Source organism: Theobroma cacao, chromosome 9 (genome assembly GCF_053813885.1).
Source record: "Theobroma cacao isolate CCN51 chromosome 9, ASM5381388v1, whole genome shotgun sequence".
Taxonomy (NCBI): Eukaryota; Viridiplantae; Streptophyta; class Magnoliopsida; order Malvales; family Malvaceae; genus Theobroma; species Theobroma cacao.
The window spans coordinates 17,656,022-17,669,771 of NC_142647.1; the positions used below are offsets into that span (position 1 = coordinate 17,656,022).

The 13,750-nt window shown below is 32.3% G+C and overlaps 2 long non-coding RNA genes across 4 annotated transcripts; one reads left to right on the forward strand and one right to left on the reverse strand.

Moving 5' to 3' along the window:
- Nucleotides 1–1,265: 1,265 nt before the first annotated feature.
- LOC18589426 (uncharacterized) lies at nt 1,266–2,849 on the forward strand. Its single transcript, XR_001929960.2, has 5 exons — nt 1,266–1,512; nt 1,603–1,887; nt 2,033–2,121; nt 2,202–2,282; nt 2,493–2,849. It is a non-coding gene; the product is annotated as an uncharacterized LOC18589426 (long non-coding RNA).
- Nucleotides 2,850–3,492: 643 nt separating this feature from the next.
- Nucleotides 3,493–4,883, reverse strand: LOC148760799 (uncharacterized). Of its 3 annotated transcripts, XR_016028483.1 has the most exons (4): nt 4,671–4,883; nt 4,469–4,582; nt 4,182–4,269; nt 3,493–3,937 (listed from the first exon to the last, which is right to left on the reverse strand). It is a non-coding gene; the product is annotated as an uncharacterized LOC148760799 (long non-coding RNA). The 3 variants fall into 3 exon arrangements; XR_016028484.1 differs by lacking the exon at nt 4,182–4,269; XR_016028482.1 differs by having other exon boundaries at nt 4,182–4,582.
- Nucleotides 4,884–13,750: the final 8,867 nt, after the last annotated feature.

Below are 13,750 nucleotides of genomic sequence, written 5' to 3' on the forward strand. Positions count from 1 at the left end.
AGTTTAATTTCCTTAACAAAATTGGTAATTCAAGGCAAGGCAAGATGCTTGCTTAGTCTAAAGAAAAGTTAATCAGTTAAAGTGAGAAAGAAGAAAAGGGTTAGTGAAGACAAAACTTTAGTAATTGATTAACGAGAAGCCTTAACCAGTTAAGGCATAACTAAGCACTGCGTTAAAGCGAAACAAAGGATTCTTAATCAATTAGCACCAAGCTTAAAAATATCCTATTTATACTAGCCATCTTAACCTACAATTCCCTAAGTTAATCTACTAACTTTAACTTTTGAGCTCAAAAGTGTAATAAGGCCCAAACATCAAATATCATCTTTCAAATTTGCCATTCTCGCAGTATTACATCTTGTCATCTTCTGATGCGATTTTCTTTATCCTCGACATAGAACTGGGCAAAGTGACTTTCATAAAACTTGTAGTGCTGTCTCTTAACTTTCCAATGATGTAGGCATCATTTGGAGTTTTGTAGCAAGAGTAATGAGTAAAATACTAAAGCATATGCAAGCAAAATTTTAGATTTTTCAAACACTTACTTTTCAAAATTAAACTCAATTTTCTTAATCTTTCAAAAACTTAAAAAGTACTAAATAATAGCCAAATTAAAGTAAATAAACATAAAATTAAAATAACTTAATAAAAATAAACTAATTATTAAAATAACTAAATTATAATTAAAAATTAAAGACTTAGCAAATATTTAATAAAAAAATTAGACTAAAATAATTTTATAAAATATAATTATCCTCAGGCCAATAATTTATTATAAATTCCTCTTTATAAAATTAGTTTATTGTCAAAAACCAAATATTTCCCATCTAAGAATTTTTAGATGTGAGGTACATGTTTCAATCGCTCCACCACAATGCATAAATATACGTTGGATATGAATCTCCATATATAATTAAGTATTTAGAATCATCGATAGGAGATTTATTTATTGCAAGGTTTGCTGATTGTCATTTTGATGAAATAATTTTTTCAACATTAAAATGAAAGGTTAAATTATTCAATTAGTCCTTATACTATGATAAAAAAATATTTAGTCCATGTACAATAATTTGTATAAATTGAATCCTTATGCGTTATCAATTTGTTGATTTCAGTCCTTAAGTTTAACACCATTAAATTTAACCATTAAGTATGATGAGATGGCATTTTAATCAAATTGATGTGGCATGATAAAAATGACATGGCATTGACTACGTGTCTTGCTTAGGCTTCCGGTTCAATTTTGAGTAATGACCACCCATTTCCTACAAAATCTCCTTCCACAAACCTTTCGACAAAGAGTCCGATGAATATCCAAAAATCAGATTTGGGAAGCCACATACCGATAATCTAATTCAATTTTTTCTCTCACTGATCCACCTGCCTGCATAACCAACAAAGAACTTCAAATCCTGAGACTTTAGCACTTTTTTCCTTGCTAGATTTGCAACTTCGTTTAAACTGTTTTGAGCACCAAAAAAAAGAGGCCAAGAATCACCTCTTCAAACTTAGGTAACTTTTTGCATAGATTTTCTTACATTTGCAAAATGCTAAATTGTGGATCTGATTTTTGAAAGTTGATGCAAACCATAATGAATACAGATATGAAGCCTATGTCGACCTCTGCTCTTTGATCTATACCAGTTTCTTATGATAGCTACCATGGTACTAGCAAAAAGATTAACATTCCATAAATTAGGCTTGGTGTTATAATTGGGAAAACCGAAAAAAACCATCAAATATCTTCAACTATAATCTAGGGCAAAGATTCAGGTTCAGGGAGATATGGATGCAGACCCAAATTTTATGGCTAGGCCTGTAGAGCTCATGGGTACTACGAAACAAATTGCTAAAACAGAGCAGTTGATAAACGATGTTCTTGTTGAGGTAATTCATCCTGCCTTTCTATTTATGTGAATTGATGCATTACCTTTATGCAAAATATTAATCTAATTTTGCAATTTTGGATTCTTGCAATATTAGTTATAATAAGTATGAAATATGATTATACCCTTTTAATGCTTTGGCCAAGCTGAAACGGGGGGTTCTGGCATAGTTTCTCAAAGATTGACGAGACAAGTTGCAAGTGAACATTTTGAAATGAAGATTCTGAATAATAAGGTATACTAGTGTAAAAGCATTACTCAACTTTGTTCATTTAATTTGGTTCAAGATAACATGTAATGTGAGCGTGATCTTAGGTTGGTTTGGTAATTGGTAAAGGTGGTGAAACAATTAAAAATATGAAAGCTAGAATTGGAGCTCGTATTCAGGTTTGAATCGTAAGTGTCATTCTTATTTGGAAGTTCTCTATCGTTGCTTTAACTTCATATTCTCTGACAAGTAATGTATTTGTTTGAATTTTAAATTAGCTACTTTAGGACCAAATTCATTTTTTTAATTAGTTCCTTCAATATGGTCTTTTAAATCTTGCAGTAGTTGTATCTACAATTACAGTTTTTGACAACATTATCATTTTTAATCTGGTGCAGGTGATACCATTGCACTTGCCCCCAAGTGATCCATCAATAGAAAGGTCATTTCACATAGATGGGACAAGTGAATAGATTCAAAATGGAAAAGAATTGGTTGATGAGGTCATAAGTGAGGTATGTTTGGATGTGAATGTTGGGAGGAAAGCTTTTCTTCAGTTTAACTTATTTCTGTCTCTAGTTTTTTACATGAATCGCTTTTAGTTGTTTTGTACCTTTATTTTGTATGCCTACTCCTATAGGACCTATTTAGTTCAATTTTGAATGTTGATTTTTGGTGATCTTCTGGAGCATCACTCGAGTGTGTAGAACATTAGTAAAGATTAAACTCTTCAAAATTTTAGTTTTATTGAGACTTCTCATTAACAATGCTTAAGAAATTTCCTTGTTCAGATTTTCTACAAGTATTCTTATATTCTCAATTGCAAGTCAAAAACAATTTTGTTCATTTGGGTGAAGTGGACTAAATTGCTACATTATTTTGTGTTTATTTTTTCCTACATAGATATTGTATCATTATGATCTGCCAATTGTTGTCTCTGGTCAATGTTCTAGAAGTCTCTCCTTTTATCTAAAAAATTCTTACATTTTCTTAGACTTCAATATAATCACCTCTTTAAGGACCTTGTTCTAGGTAGGAGATCCATGCTCCTTGTATGTATGTTTTTGAGCTAGGTTGTGGATATGAGTTTTTATGTTTTTGGGTTCAAATAAAGGATCATGGCACCTTGTTTTTGTTTAGGTCTGTATAGGGTTTTAAGGAAAAGGTTTGTAGGATTCTGTTTCAACTGCACCTTGGCTTGTTCATGTTCCAAAGGGAAATTTTCATTCCCACTTATCAATGAAAGTTCTTATGATTTTCAAAAAAAAAAAAAAAATTCAATGATCTTTTTCAACTTTTCTAAGTATTGCCATTTCACAAATGAAAATCACTATTTCTTTTTTCTTTGGATAATTGAAGGTTTATTTTATCATCCATATAAAAAAAGAACCATGCTACTCAGGTACAATAGAGGCAGAGTCTAAATAGCAATATTAAGGATTACATAGAAACAATCATTTTTCTTTTTTCATTGATTCCGACAACCTAGACTATTTTTTTATTTCTTACCTCTTTTTTTCCATAGAAATCCAAACCATCATTTAATTTTGAAAAAACACAAATAACAAGTTTTTCTCTAAAAACATTAAAACAAAAATCCAAGAAATGACTATTAGCTACATATATGTGATACCAAAAAAAAAAAAATCTATAATTTTCAAATTTGAAAATGCTGAAAATTAAAAACATAACAATATCAATGCCTTTAATGATAACATTCTCATGGTCAAGCTTTTTTTTTCCCTTTCTTGGTTCTAGTCGTAACACCTTGTTGTGTTGAGATTGGTGTGGATGCCACATTTACTTCCTCATGTTTTTTATCAATCTTTTTCTTTCTTTGTGCCTGAAAAGAAAAATGGTCATGATATGTGAGATTCAAAATAGTAATTACAATATTATAGAAATAAGCAAAAATAATCCTAATTGTTATCATCAATTGATTTGTAGTAATGCATGAATTAAACCTTATGACTTTTCTCCAATAATCATTTCACCAAGTCTTTTAGGCTTTTTCAATTAAAAAAATAGTTTTTTAGTCAATCTATAATATTGAAAAAATAAAATAAATAAAGTAATCATTTACTTACATTAAGTATAGATATTCCAATCTCAGGGTCTTGGTATAAACCAATCCCTTCTTGATGTGGCCATGCTTTCCTTTTATTTTTGTCTTTTCTTGAGAAGTCACCATTTTTCCACAAAATTAAAACATAACGGATGAACTTCACATCAAAAAAGCAAAGAAAAAAAAACACCAAATGCTAAAAAAACCAAGGCAAACATATGATATTCTAAAACTCATATATCATATATCTTTCTTAATAACCGTACAAATATAACAACATATAGAACTAAAAATTTGACATTTGTTTACCTTACTATAATTTTTACTTGTAGCATCAATATTACTATTGACAACAAGTTCTTCTTTTTGTGTATTTTTGCCTTTTGTTCTCTTATTCTGAGGCATTAAGTTATTAGAAGTGGTCTGCAGAAAAGAAAGTTAACAAATTAGTATATGTACTATATAATTACAAAGAAAGGCCTACACAAATATAATGAAATAATAGTCTTACAAATTTTGTTCTCCTTGGACATGCCAGCTTGTTGTGGCCTTCTTGAAGACAATAAGCACATGTCATTTTCCTCCCTATCTTTGAAATTTTGGTTCTACTTTTTCCTTCAAATGCTTCCCTCTTTCTTTTCGTGGCAGGCCTACTAGGCATCCTTTTCACCAAAGGAGGTAAGATAGGACCATCTATGCTTTTGGGCCAAAACATCATTCCTTTTACTAGGTTTAACATGTTTTTGTATACACAAAAATAAGTTTCCTTTTTGTACCATGAAGATATATAATCAAGAAGATCTCAACCATCATACAAAATTGCACTCATAGCATGTTGACAAGGTGCTCCACTTATGTCCCACCTCTTGCATGTACATGTATGTTGTTGCAACATTACAATGTAACTCTCCCTCACTTGTGTTACTAAATTATCCCAGTAAACTTCATGCTTGCCCCCCCTATTCCATTCAACCTCCCACTTAGTACTAAAGTTCCTTGACTTTTCTAATTTTTCAATAATCCTAAGTCCATAATCAGTTTTTCACTTACTTACATACTCTTTTTTTTGCACCAATCTCTTCATCACATGCATTCTAATATCCTCTAGCATACTAATGATAGACTTGCACCTAGCTTTCAATATCACCCTATTAAATGTTTCACACATGTTATTGTCAATTACATCACACTTGATAATTTCAGAGAAAAAGGCTTGGCACCAATCTTAAGATGGCCATTTTTCCAAAAGATCAGTTTTGCTTCTTCTCCGTTAGGTAGGTTTGCCATGTATTCTAATTGCTTCTTCAACTCAAGTTGGTTTGGAGACCTACCACAAATCTAAAACTGTAATTGCAAATCTTTTCCCTTATGTTTCTTTCCCCATTTAGCATAAATATGTCTAGTTGTCAAACCCTGTTCTATAAAATAATTACGACGTCATTTTAATGCTTAATAGAATGTTTGCATATTTAGGAAGTTCAAGGAATTGTTAAAAGACGATATTGCCTCTAATGGTACCATTAAGTCGATTCAGCCTCGAACTAATTCAAATAGGAATTTTAAGGTGAAATTAAGAGTTTCACAGTTCAGGGATAACTCAAAATGGTAATTCGGAGTTCGAGGATCAATTTGGAGTCAAATTGAAATTTTCACTATCTAGGGGCAAAATGGTCATTCGCCACCTAGGGATAAAATGGGAATTTTTAAAAAAGATTTTTTTGACCCCATTTAACTTATTGGAGTATGATTTGAGTATTGGAGTATAATTTGAGGGTTTGATAGTGAAAAAGTTTAATTTCGGTGATTTCTAGAGTGTAAGGGCAAAATCGTAATTTTTTCACCCGCTGACAAAATTTGAGATTTTGAGAGAATTTAGATCACATTTGACAAATTGGAGAATGGTATGAGTATAAGGGATGAAAAATATGTCTATGAGCAATTTTTCAGTTTTTGGGGCAAAATTATAATTTTGACTTTTACAGGGGCAAAAGTGTAAATTTCAAAAATTACTCCACCAAGACTTTGGATAAGTCTGAGAATTTTATCTGATCTGTGGATCTGTGGGACAAGTGTATGGTGAAAATTTGGAAACAAATGGATGGCTAGAATTTAAGAAATTAATAAAACAAAAAAATGAATAAAATAATTTTATATTATTTAGCCTTTAAAAAGGCCAAAATTTCCAGAATTCTCTTCTTCTTCAAGCTGTCCAAACCAGGAGAGAAAAGGGGGAAAAGAAATAAGAACCCTAGTTGAAAATTTTGGGGAAAATCAAGAGAAATCAAGAAATCAAGCATTAAAAAGGTAAATTTCATTGATTTTCCTTGTGATTTTCACTACCCATGCATTTTTTTCTCATTTCCATGCAAAATTAGAAAGTGGGTATGGACACCCATGCTGGCCAAACCTCCATGGATGAGTTTTGAGCTTGAGTTTTGGTTGATTTTAATTGAATTAAGTGATTTTAGTTAGGTTATATTGAAATATAGCAAAAATAAGCTAGAGAAATAATTTTCTCCCATTGAAACCCATTATGCCGAATTTTCTAGGGGAATATTGGCTGCTGATCTTGATGTTTATTTGAGGAATTATGATGAATAATGATGAATTATGAGCCTAGAAAAATAATAGGAATTTTTGAAGCGAAAATATGAATTTTTACCCACTAGGGGTATTTTCGTAATTTGCTATCGAGACTGATAAATTGCACCACACTAAGGGACATTAAGTCAATTTGGGTGCAATTGAGGTATAGGAACTGAAAAAAATTAATTTGGAGTTTAAACCGATGCATATATCGATTTAATCGAGTAATAGGCCGAATTAGGTCAGCACCACATTTAAGCGGTAGTCGGATAAGTTGCATATCATATCATGCATATACATAGAGCTTGAAATAGCTTATGACTGTTAGACACAATTTAATTGGAATATGTGTCATGGATTATGGCTAAGTGGTGAGCCATTGGATACGGGTAAAGGACTGTACACACGGACTGAAAATGGGAGTATTTCTACTCCTAATACTGTGAGTGGATAACTTATCGTCTTAAATATCTAGAGTTATTATACTTATTTGATACTTTTATTAAATGGTGAGCTTAAATTATAAAATATTATGTTTTCTAATTAAAATGTTCTTTTAATAAAAATGAGATTTATATTGATTTTGAAATCAAATATTGTTTTGAAAAAATTGAGTATATGGAGACTGTGTTGAAATTTATGATTTTATATGTTATTGAAATTATGGTTTATGACACTATGGTAGCATGATGGCTAAATTTTTGGGGTTGGCATGAAATATATGAATAGTTTTGGATTGGTCTCGGTAGACTGGATTACATTTTATTCGCCATATTATACTACTGGAATTTTTATGGGTCTGGTGGTATATTAAACGGTCACTGCAGTGGTGGGGGTTTCCGTGGACTGCCTATGAGAGGGGCACGGTAACTCAATTATATACTTACCTCTAAGGGGAGATGTTGGGTGAAGTATCTCCTGAGGTATGATTTGAGTGCACCTCACGTTCGGGCCACCACGTGAGAGTGAGACTCAACCAACGCCAAGGAACGGCTGTGTGTCAGATGTGAAAACATGTTTATGGGTATGGGTCATTGAACAGCCTTGACGGTCTCAGTGGGATACCTTGACGAAGGTACCTGCGAGAATGATTTTGGCAGGGGCCAAGTTTAAGAAATTCATAAGCCAGGAAATTTTGATGAAAAGAAATTGTTTGGTATAGATTGAAACGAATTTTGTGTTATGAACATTATTGAGATATAACGTTTTTATATTGTCTCCATCTACTCAGCTTTAGATGCTTTTGATGGTAATTGTTTACTCACTGAGATTATGTAATCATAATCTCACCCCCTCTTCCTATTCATTTTTCAGACTCATGACAATTTGTTGATAGTTGATTAAGTCGATAATTAATCTCGGAGTTGCATTGACAAAATTGTAGGTTCATAGACTCGCACCTTATTGGTTAGTTGGGGGCCCACATGTCACTGTAAAAGTAATTTTATACTTCAGTTATCTGATTTAAAGTATGTATGAACATATTTAGCTTTTACATCATGTTTTTGGCAGGTTTTGGTGTTTTTGAAGAAAAATAACGAAAATGCCCTTGTGAGCCATAAAATAATATTTTATTGTTTTGATTTGGAAAAGACTTATGATTTCTTGAAATGCGAGATTTAATAACTGTAGCTCACCGGGGAGATGCGGAAGCTGATGCTAAGCCTTGCGAGGTTTCGATCGACATTCGGGGTAATGAGTGCCTATCGGGACGTCGCGGAGGTTGTCACGAGCCCGATAGGGAGTTCCGAGTCACGACACTAGCACACATCTTGTGCTCAACTAAAGGCAACAAGTGCCTAAGCGACCTTACAAGACCCTACAACAATAAAAAAAATAATATTTATAAATTCATAAAGACAAATTACATCACAATTGAAATAAAAATAAATGTAAATAATGTACCTTTTGCATATTAGTAATGATTGACCACTCAAGCCCATCTCTAATATCCAAATCAATACATTTGGTTTATAAACCAAGTCTAATTGTTAGTATTCTCATTTTGCACCATTACCCAAGCAAGTGGGAACATTTGATTGTTCCCATCCCTTTCTACAGCCACAAGTAATTGACCTTGAATTAACCTTTTCAAAAAACATCCATCAAGTCCAATAATGTGTCTGCATCCCCCCAAAAAACCTTGTTTTAGAGCTCCAAAACATATATAAATTTTCTCAAAAACAGGCATCGAATCAAGTGTAGGCTTGTGGGATGTGACAAAAATAGTACTTCTAGGATTTGTCAATTTCAACTCCTCAACATAGTCATTCAAAACAAGATATTCCTCCTTGTACGTCTCTTCAATTTTTTTAATCACCTCAAGCTTGGGTGCTCTACACACATTAAACGACACCCTAACTCTTAAATCCTTCCTCACTAGTGCCCTCAGATGCTTAGGCTTAATGAAAGGCATAGCAGTAATCTCTTCACCATACTTTCTTGCAATCACTAAAGTTGTCCCCCTTTTATTCTTTGTTATAAGCAAGTATGAGTGCTCAAATTCATATGTTTTCACCATGTATATCTTGTTCGTAGCACACCATGAGCAAAGAATAGTCCACTTGTAGTTCTTTGCAGCGCATGTAGCTCTTACCCTTTGTTTATCATTCTTTAAGAACTTAAATTCAAATCTTTTTCTTATTGATAACTCAAAAAGAACATTTTTAAAAACTTTAAGGTTTTCAAACCTAAGGCCAACCACAAAATCATTAAAAGGGACCATTGGGTTGTAATATTTATCACTAGACTTCACTCTTTGTGCATCATCTTCATCAGAGTTGTAATATTTATCACTAGACTTCACTCTTTGTGCATCATCTTCATCAGAGTTATCACTAGTTTCTATAAAACTCCCAAGGTCTGATGAATCAAAATACTCACTTATGTACCCATCCACCTTGTTGGTATCAAAGTTAGGCCTAGAAGTTTGACCTTTATTTTGTACATCCTTAATAGGCACAATAAGTCTATCATCATCATAATCATCATCATCTAAACCATCATGACCTTTATTAATACATAACTGTTTTTTCCTCTTAACATACTCTCTCAAAGTTTCCCTAGCAACTTCCAGTTCGTCATTTGCATTTGTATCTTCATCAGTAACCCAATTTACATCCACCAACCTATCTTCATAATCCACACTTGAATCACTGCCAACATCACTACTATAGCCATCAGTTGCATTCACTTCATAAACTCCTTTATTCCTATTATTGTCATGTTCAATAGCATTCACATTAACTCCTTGCAAATCAATACCAAAATCCTCTAATGTAGGAGGTACATTATCATCATTACTTTTAGTACCAGTCACAACAATATCTTCATCAAGCTCGTTTATACCTTCATTAACTTCAATTGGTTCAAGAAGGGCAGTAGGTAAGTGCATGTCATTAACACAATCCAATTGTTCTGCATAAATATCTAAAGTTCTTTTCTTCCTTAATTGATCAATCAATTCTGTATCGTTACTATAATCAGTTAACAACTTCAAGCCTATGTCTAGTGACTTCCCATTCTCAATATAGTAGATAGAATGGTCTAATAGCAATTTTGTCACGACCCGGAACCTCCCTCAGGCCCATGACAATCGCCGCGACGTCTCGATTGACACTCATTATCCAGAATGCCAACCGGAACCCCGCAAGGCTTACATATCAGTTTCTTTCCTTTCCTGTGAGCAATCATTGTTAAATATCGAGTTTTTAGAGAATATATACTATTTTAGATCAAAAACAATCAAAATAAAATTTTCGCCACACAGGGGTATTTTGGTCATTTTTTTCTCAAAAATTTTGAAACTAGCTAAAACATAATATACAAGTACAAAACACATAATTCATATTCAAAATGAGTTTAAAAGTCTAAAATGTTCATTTAAAACGAAATTACGATTATTTGAATATAATAAGAAAATAAAAGAAATATTAAGGAAAATATTCTATTTTCTTATAAAACAATATTTATAGAGTTATACGTGAATAATTTTTATAGCGTAAAAGCTAAATAAATTTATACATACTGAAATACAGTAAGCCAAAATATTTAATTTAATTTACAATAACAAGAGGGCCCCCGAATAAACAAAAGTAAAGAGGACTGTGAACCTACGGTTTGGAAAATGCAGATCCAATGGTAGTCCTCGATGAGATCAGCTATCTACAGTCTATACTAAACCTGAAATGGGTGGAAAGGAGTTGGGTGAGATTTTGCAATCCTAATGAGTAAACAGACATTATCATAAATATCTAAAGGCGAGTAAAATAGAGGCAAGTTTAAACAACAAATTTCAACCCATTTCATAATGTTTCCAATTTATTTCTTAAACCATAAAATATTTGTAATTTACCAAAAGAGTTGTTAAGGCTTATGTCTTTTATTAAAACAAGGCTCAAGACAAAACTAATCCTCGGAGATACCTTGGCCGAGGCATCTAACCGAGTCTGCCAAGGGTGTTAAAATATATTCACACGTGAAATACATTTTTATTTTTAAAATCAGCCGTTCCTTGGCGTTGGCCGAGTTACACATTCACGTGGGGGTTCGACGTGAAGTGAGCTCTAATACTACCCCGGGAGTTACCCTCCTCGCCTCTACAACCGGAGTAACTATATAACTGGGTTTACCGTGCCCCTCTAATAGGCAGTCCACGGAAACCCGTCACTGCAGTGACTAACCCATCAATTTTAATAAAATTTCGACAGTATAACGTTGCTTTTATTTATTTATCCAGCCTGCATAGTAAAAACAACTTACATAAATTTTCCAATGCATTCACAAAATATAGCCACATATACTCATTTCTCATAAGCCATTCCTAGGAAAATATATATTTTTCAAGTCAATTTGCAGCATCCAATTACTCAATTTCATAATCAATACAATATATTTTTATTTGTCACATTTATTCCTAAAACATCAAAAATCCCGTTTTAATCTCGTTCTCATTTCATAAAATACATAAAGGGCATTTAAAATAAACTATAGATAATTTACAATAATAATAAGTTTACTCACCGTTTGTACAAACTAAAAGCTTTTTAAGCGCCCCGATCACTACTCGTTGGGGTACGACTTCTTTGCCTTGTCCGGAAGGCTCTCCTCCTAGACACATTACAAAAATTTACACAATTCATCACATTGATGCTAAATCACTATATAATTAACTTAAATCCTATACTAATGCATGGTATGAAATGCAATAGCCTAAAACGGCTTAAACGCGGTATTAACCTATTTTTGGCACTTTGCTCGATAAATTGCTAACGCGCTCCATTTTAGCTCTAAATCATCCCATTCTCTCTCCAACATTTCTAACCATTAAATATCAGCCAATAACCTTCTAAAAACAACAAAATCAGCTCACTCCCTTCCTTGGAAAATTCGGCCAAAAATGGGACATTAAGTCGGTTAAATTTCTACTTTGTTTTTTTATCACGTTTAATCATTTTTCATCATTTTCTCTTCATTTTCTTTAGAATAAAATCAATTCATCATCATTGTACAGCATTGATCATCCAGCCAAGAGTGGGTATTGTGAAAATTTAATGATTTCTTGCCCAATTTAATTTCTAAACACATTTAACTAACTAAAACTATCAATTTAACTAAAAATCAAAACCTAAAAATTTCAATTTCTCTCCCCTAGAATTTCATCCAGCCCTTGATATCACTTTTTGATCTCTCTCCTCAAGCATGCTAAATGGAAATAAAGGTATAGGAAAGGTAAAAATCAAGCTAAAATCGAAAAATCTTATCGTTAAACGCGTAAACGGTCGAAAACCGCGAATTTCCCTTTGAATTTTCTTGTTTCTCTTTGGTTTTTCTTTTTTTCTTCCTTTCCTCTCTATTTCCTCTCTTGTTCTTCCTTATGGCTGGCCAGCACTCAAAATTTGGGTTTAAATGGGCTGACTTTTTCATTAAAATAATATTATTTCATTAAAAAAATGCCACGTGTCACTTTCCCATTGGCCCATTTTTAAAATTTCATCCATTTGTTTCCAAATTTTCACCATACACTTGTCCCACATATCCATAGCTTAGATAAAATTCTCAGACTTATCCAAAGTCTCGGTGGAGTAATTTTTTAAATTTACACTTTTGCCCCCGTAAAAGTGAAAAATTACATTTTTGCCTAAAAAAACTGAAAAATTGCCCATAGACATATTTTTCATCCCTTATACTCATATCATTCTCCAATTTGTCAAATTTGATCTAAATTCTCTCAAAATCTCAAATTTTGTCCGTGGGTGGTAAAATTACGATTTTACCCCTACACTCCAGAAATCACCAAAATTAAACTTTTTCACTTCCTATCATGAAATTATACTCCAAATAGTTAATCTTGGTAAAAATTTTCACTCCATGATCAAATTATTATCTTAGGTGGCAAAATGACAATTTTGCCCTTGAATATCAAAATTTCCAATTTTACCCAAAATGAACCCTCGAACTCCGAACAATAATTTTTAGTCATTCTTGGACTATAAAATATTAAATTTCATCCTACAATTCCTATTTGAACTAGTTCGAGGTTAAATCAACTCAAGTGTATCGTTAGGTACGATATCGGGTTTCGTCTTTTCTTAGGTGCTTTCCTAGCATAATAACATGCTACTCAGTGCATGTATGTCATGACATGTATTTATAGGGTCGGATTTTACAAATTTGATCAAGATCTTCATCATACTCTGCTAATGATCCATTAACATATGTAACTCTTGGTTTTCTTACAAATTTTCCCCTTTGATGGTACCTTAATTTGCATGTTTCCCAAGTCATCCTATATAAAATAAAGTATAGAAATCAATCATGTGCAATGATTAGGCTAACTCAAAAAAATAATTGAAAAAAGTTGAAGGCAAACAAAGCAATATAAAAGATTTAAAACCAATTCAAATACTTGCTACATAAATGTAATTTGTATCATTAACTATTTTTTTTCTTAAGAGTATCATTAAAAACCAAAAAGTTCATTTGTTAGCATAAAATAGATTCATA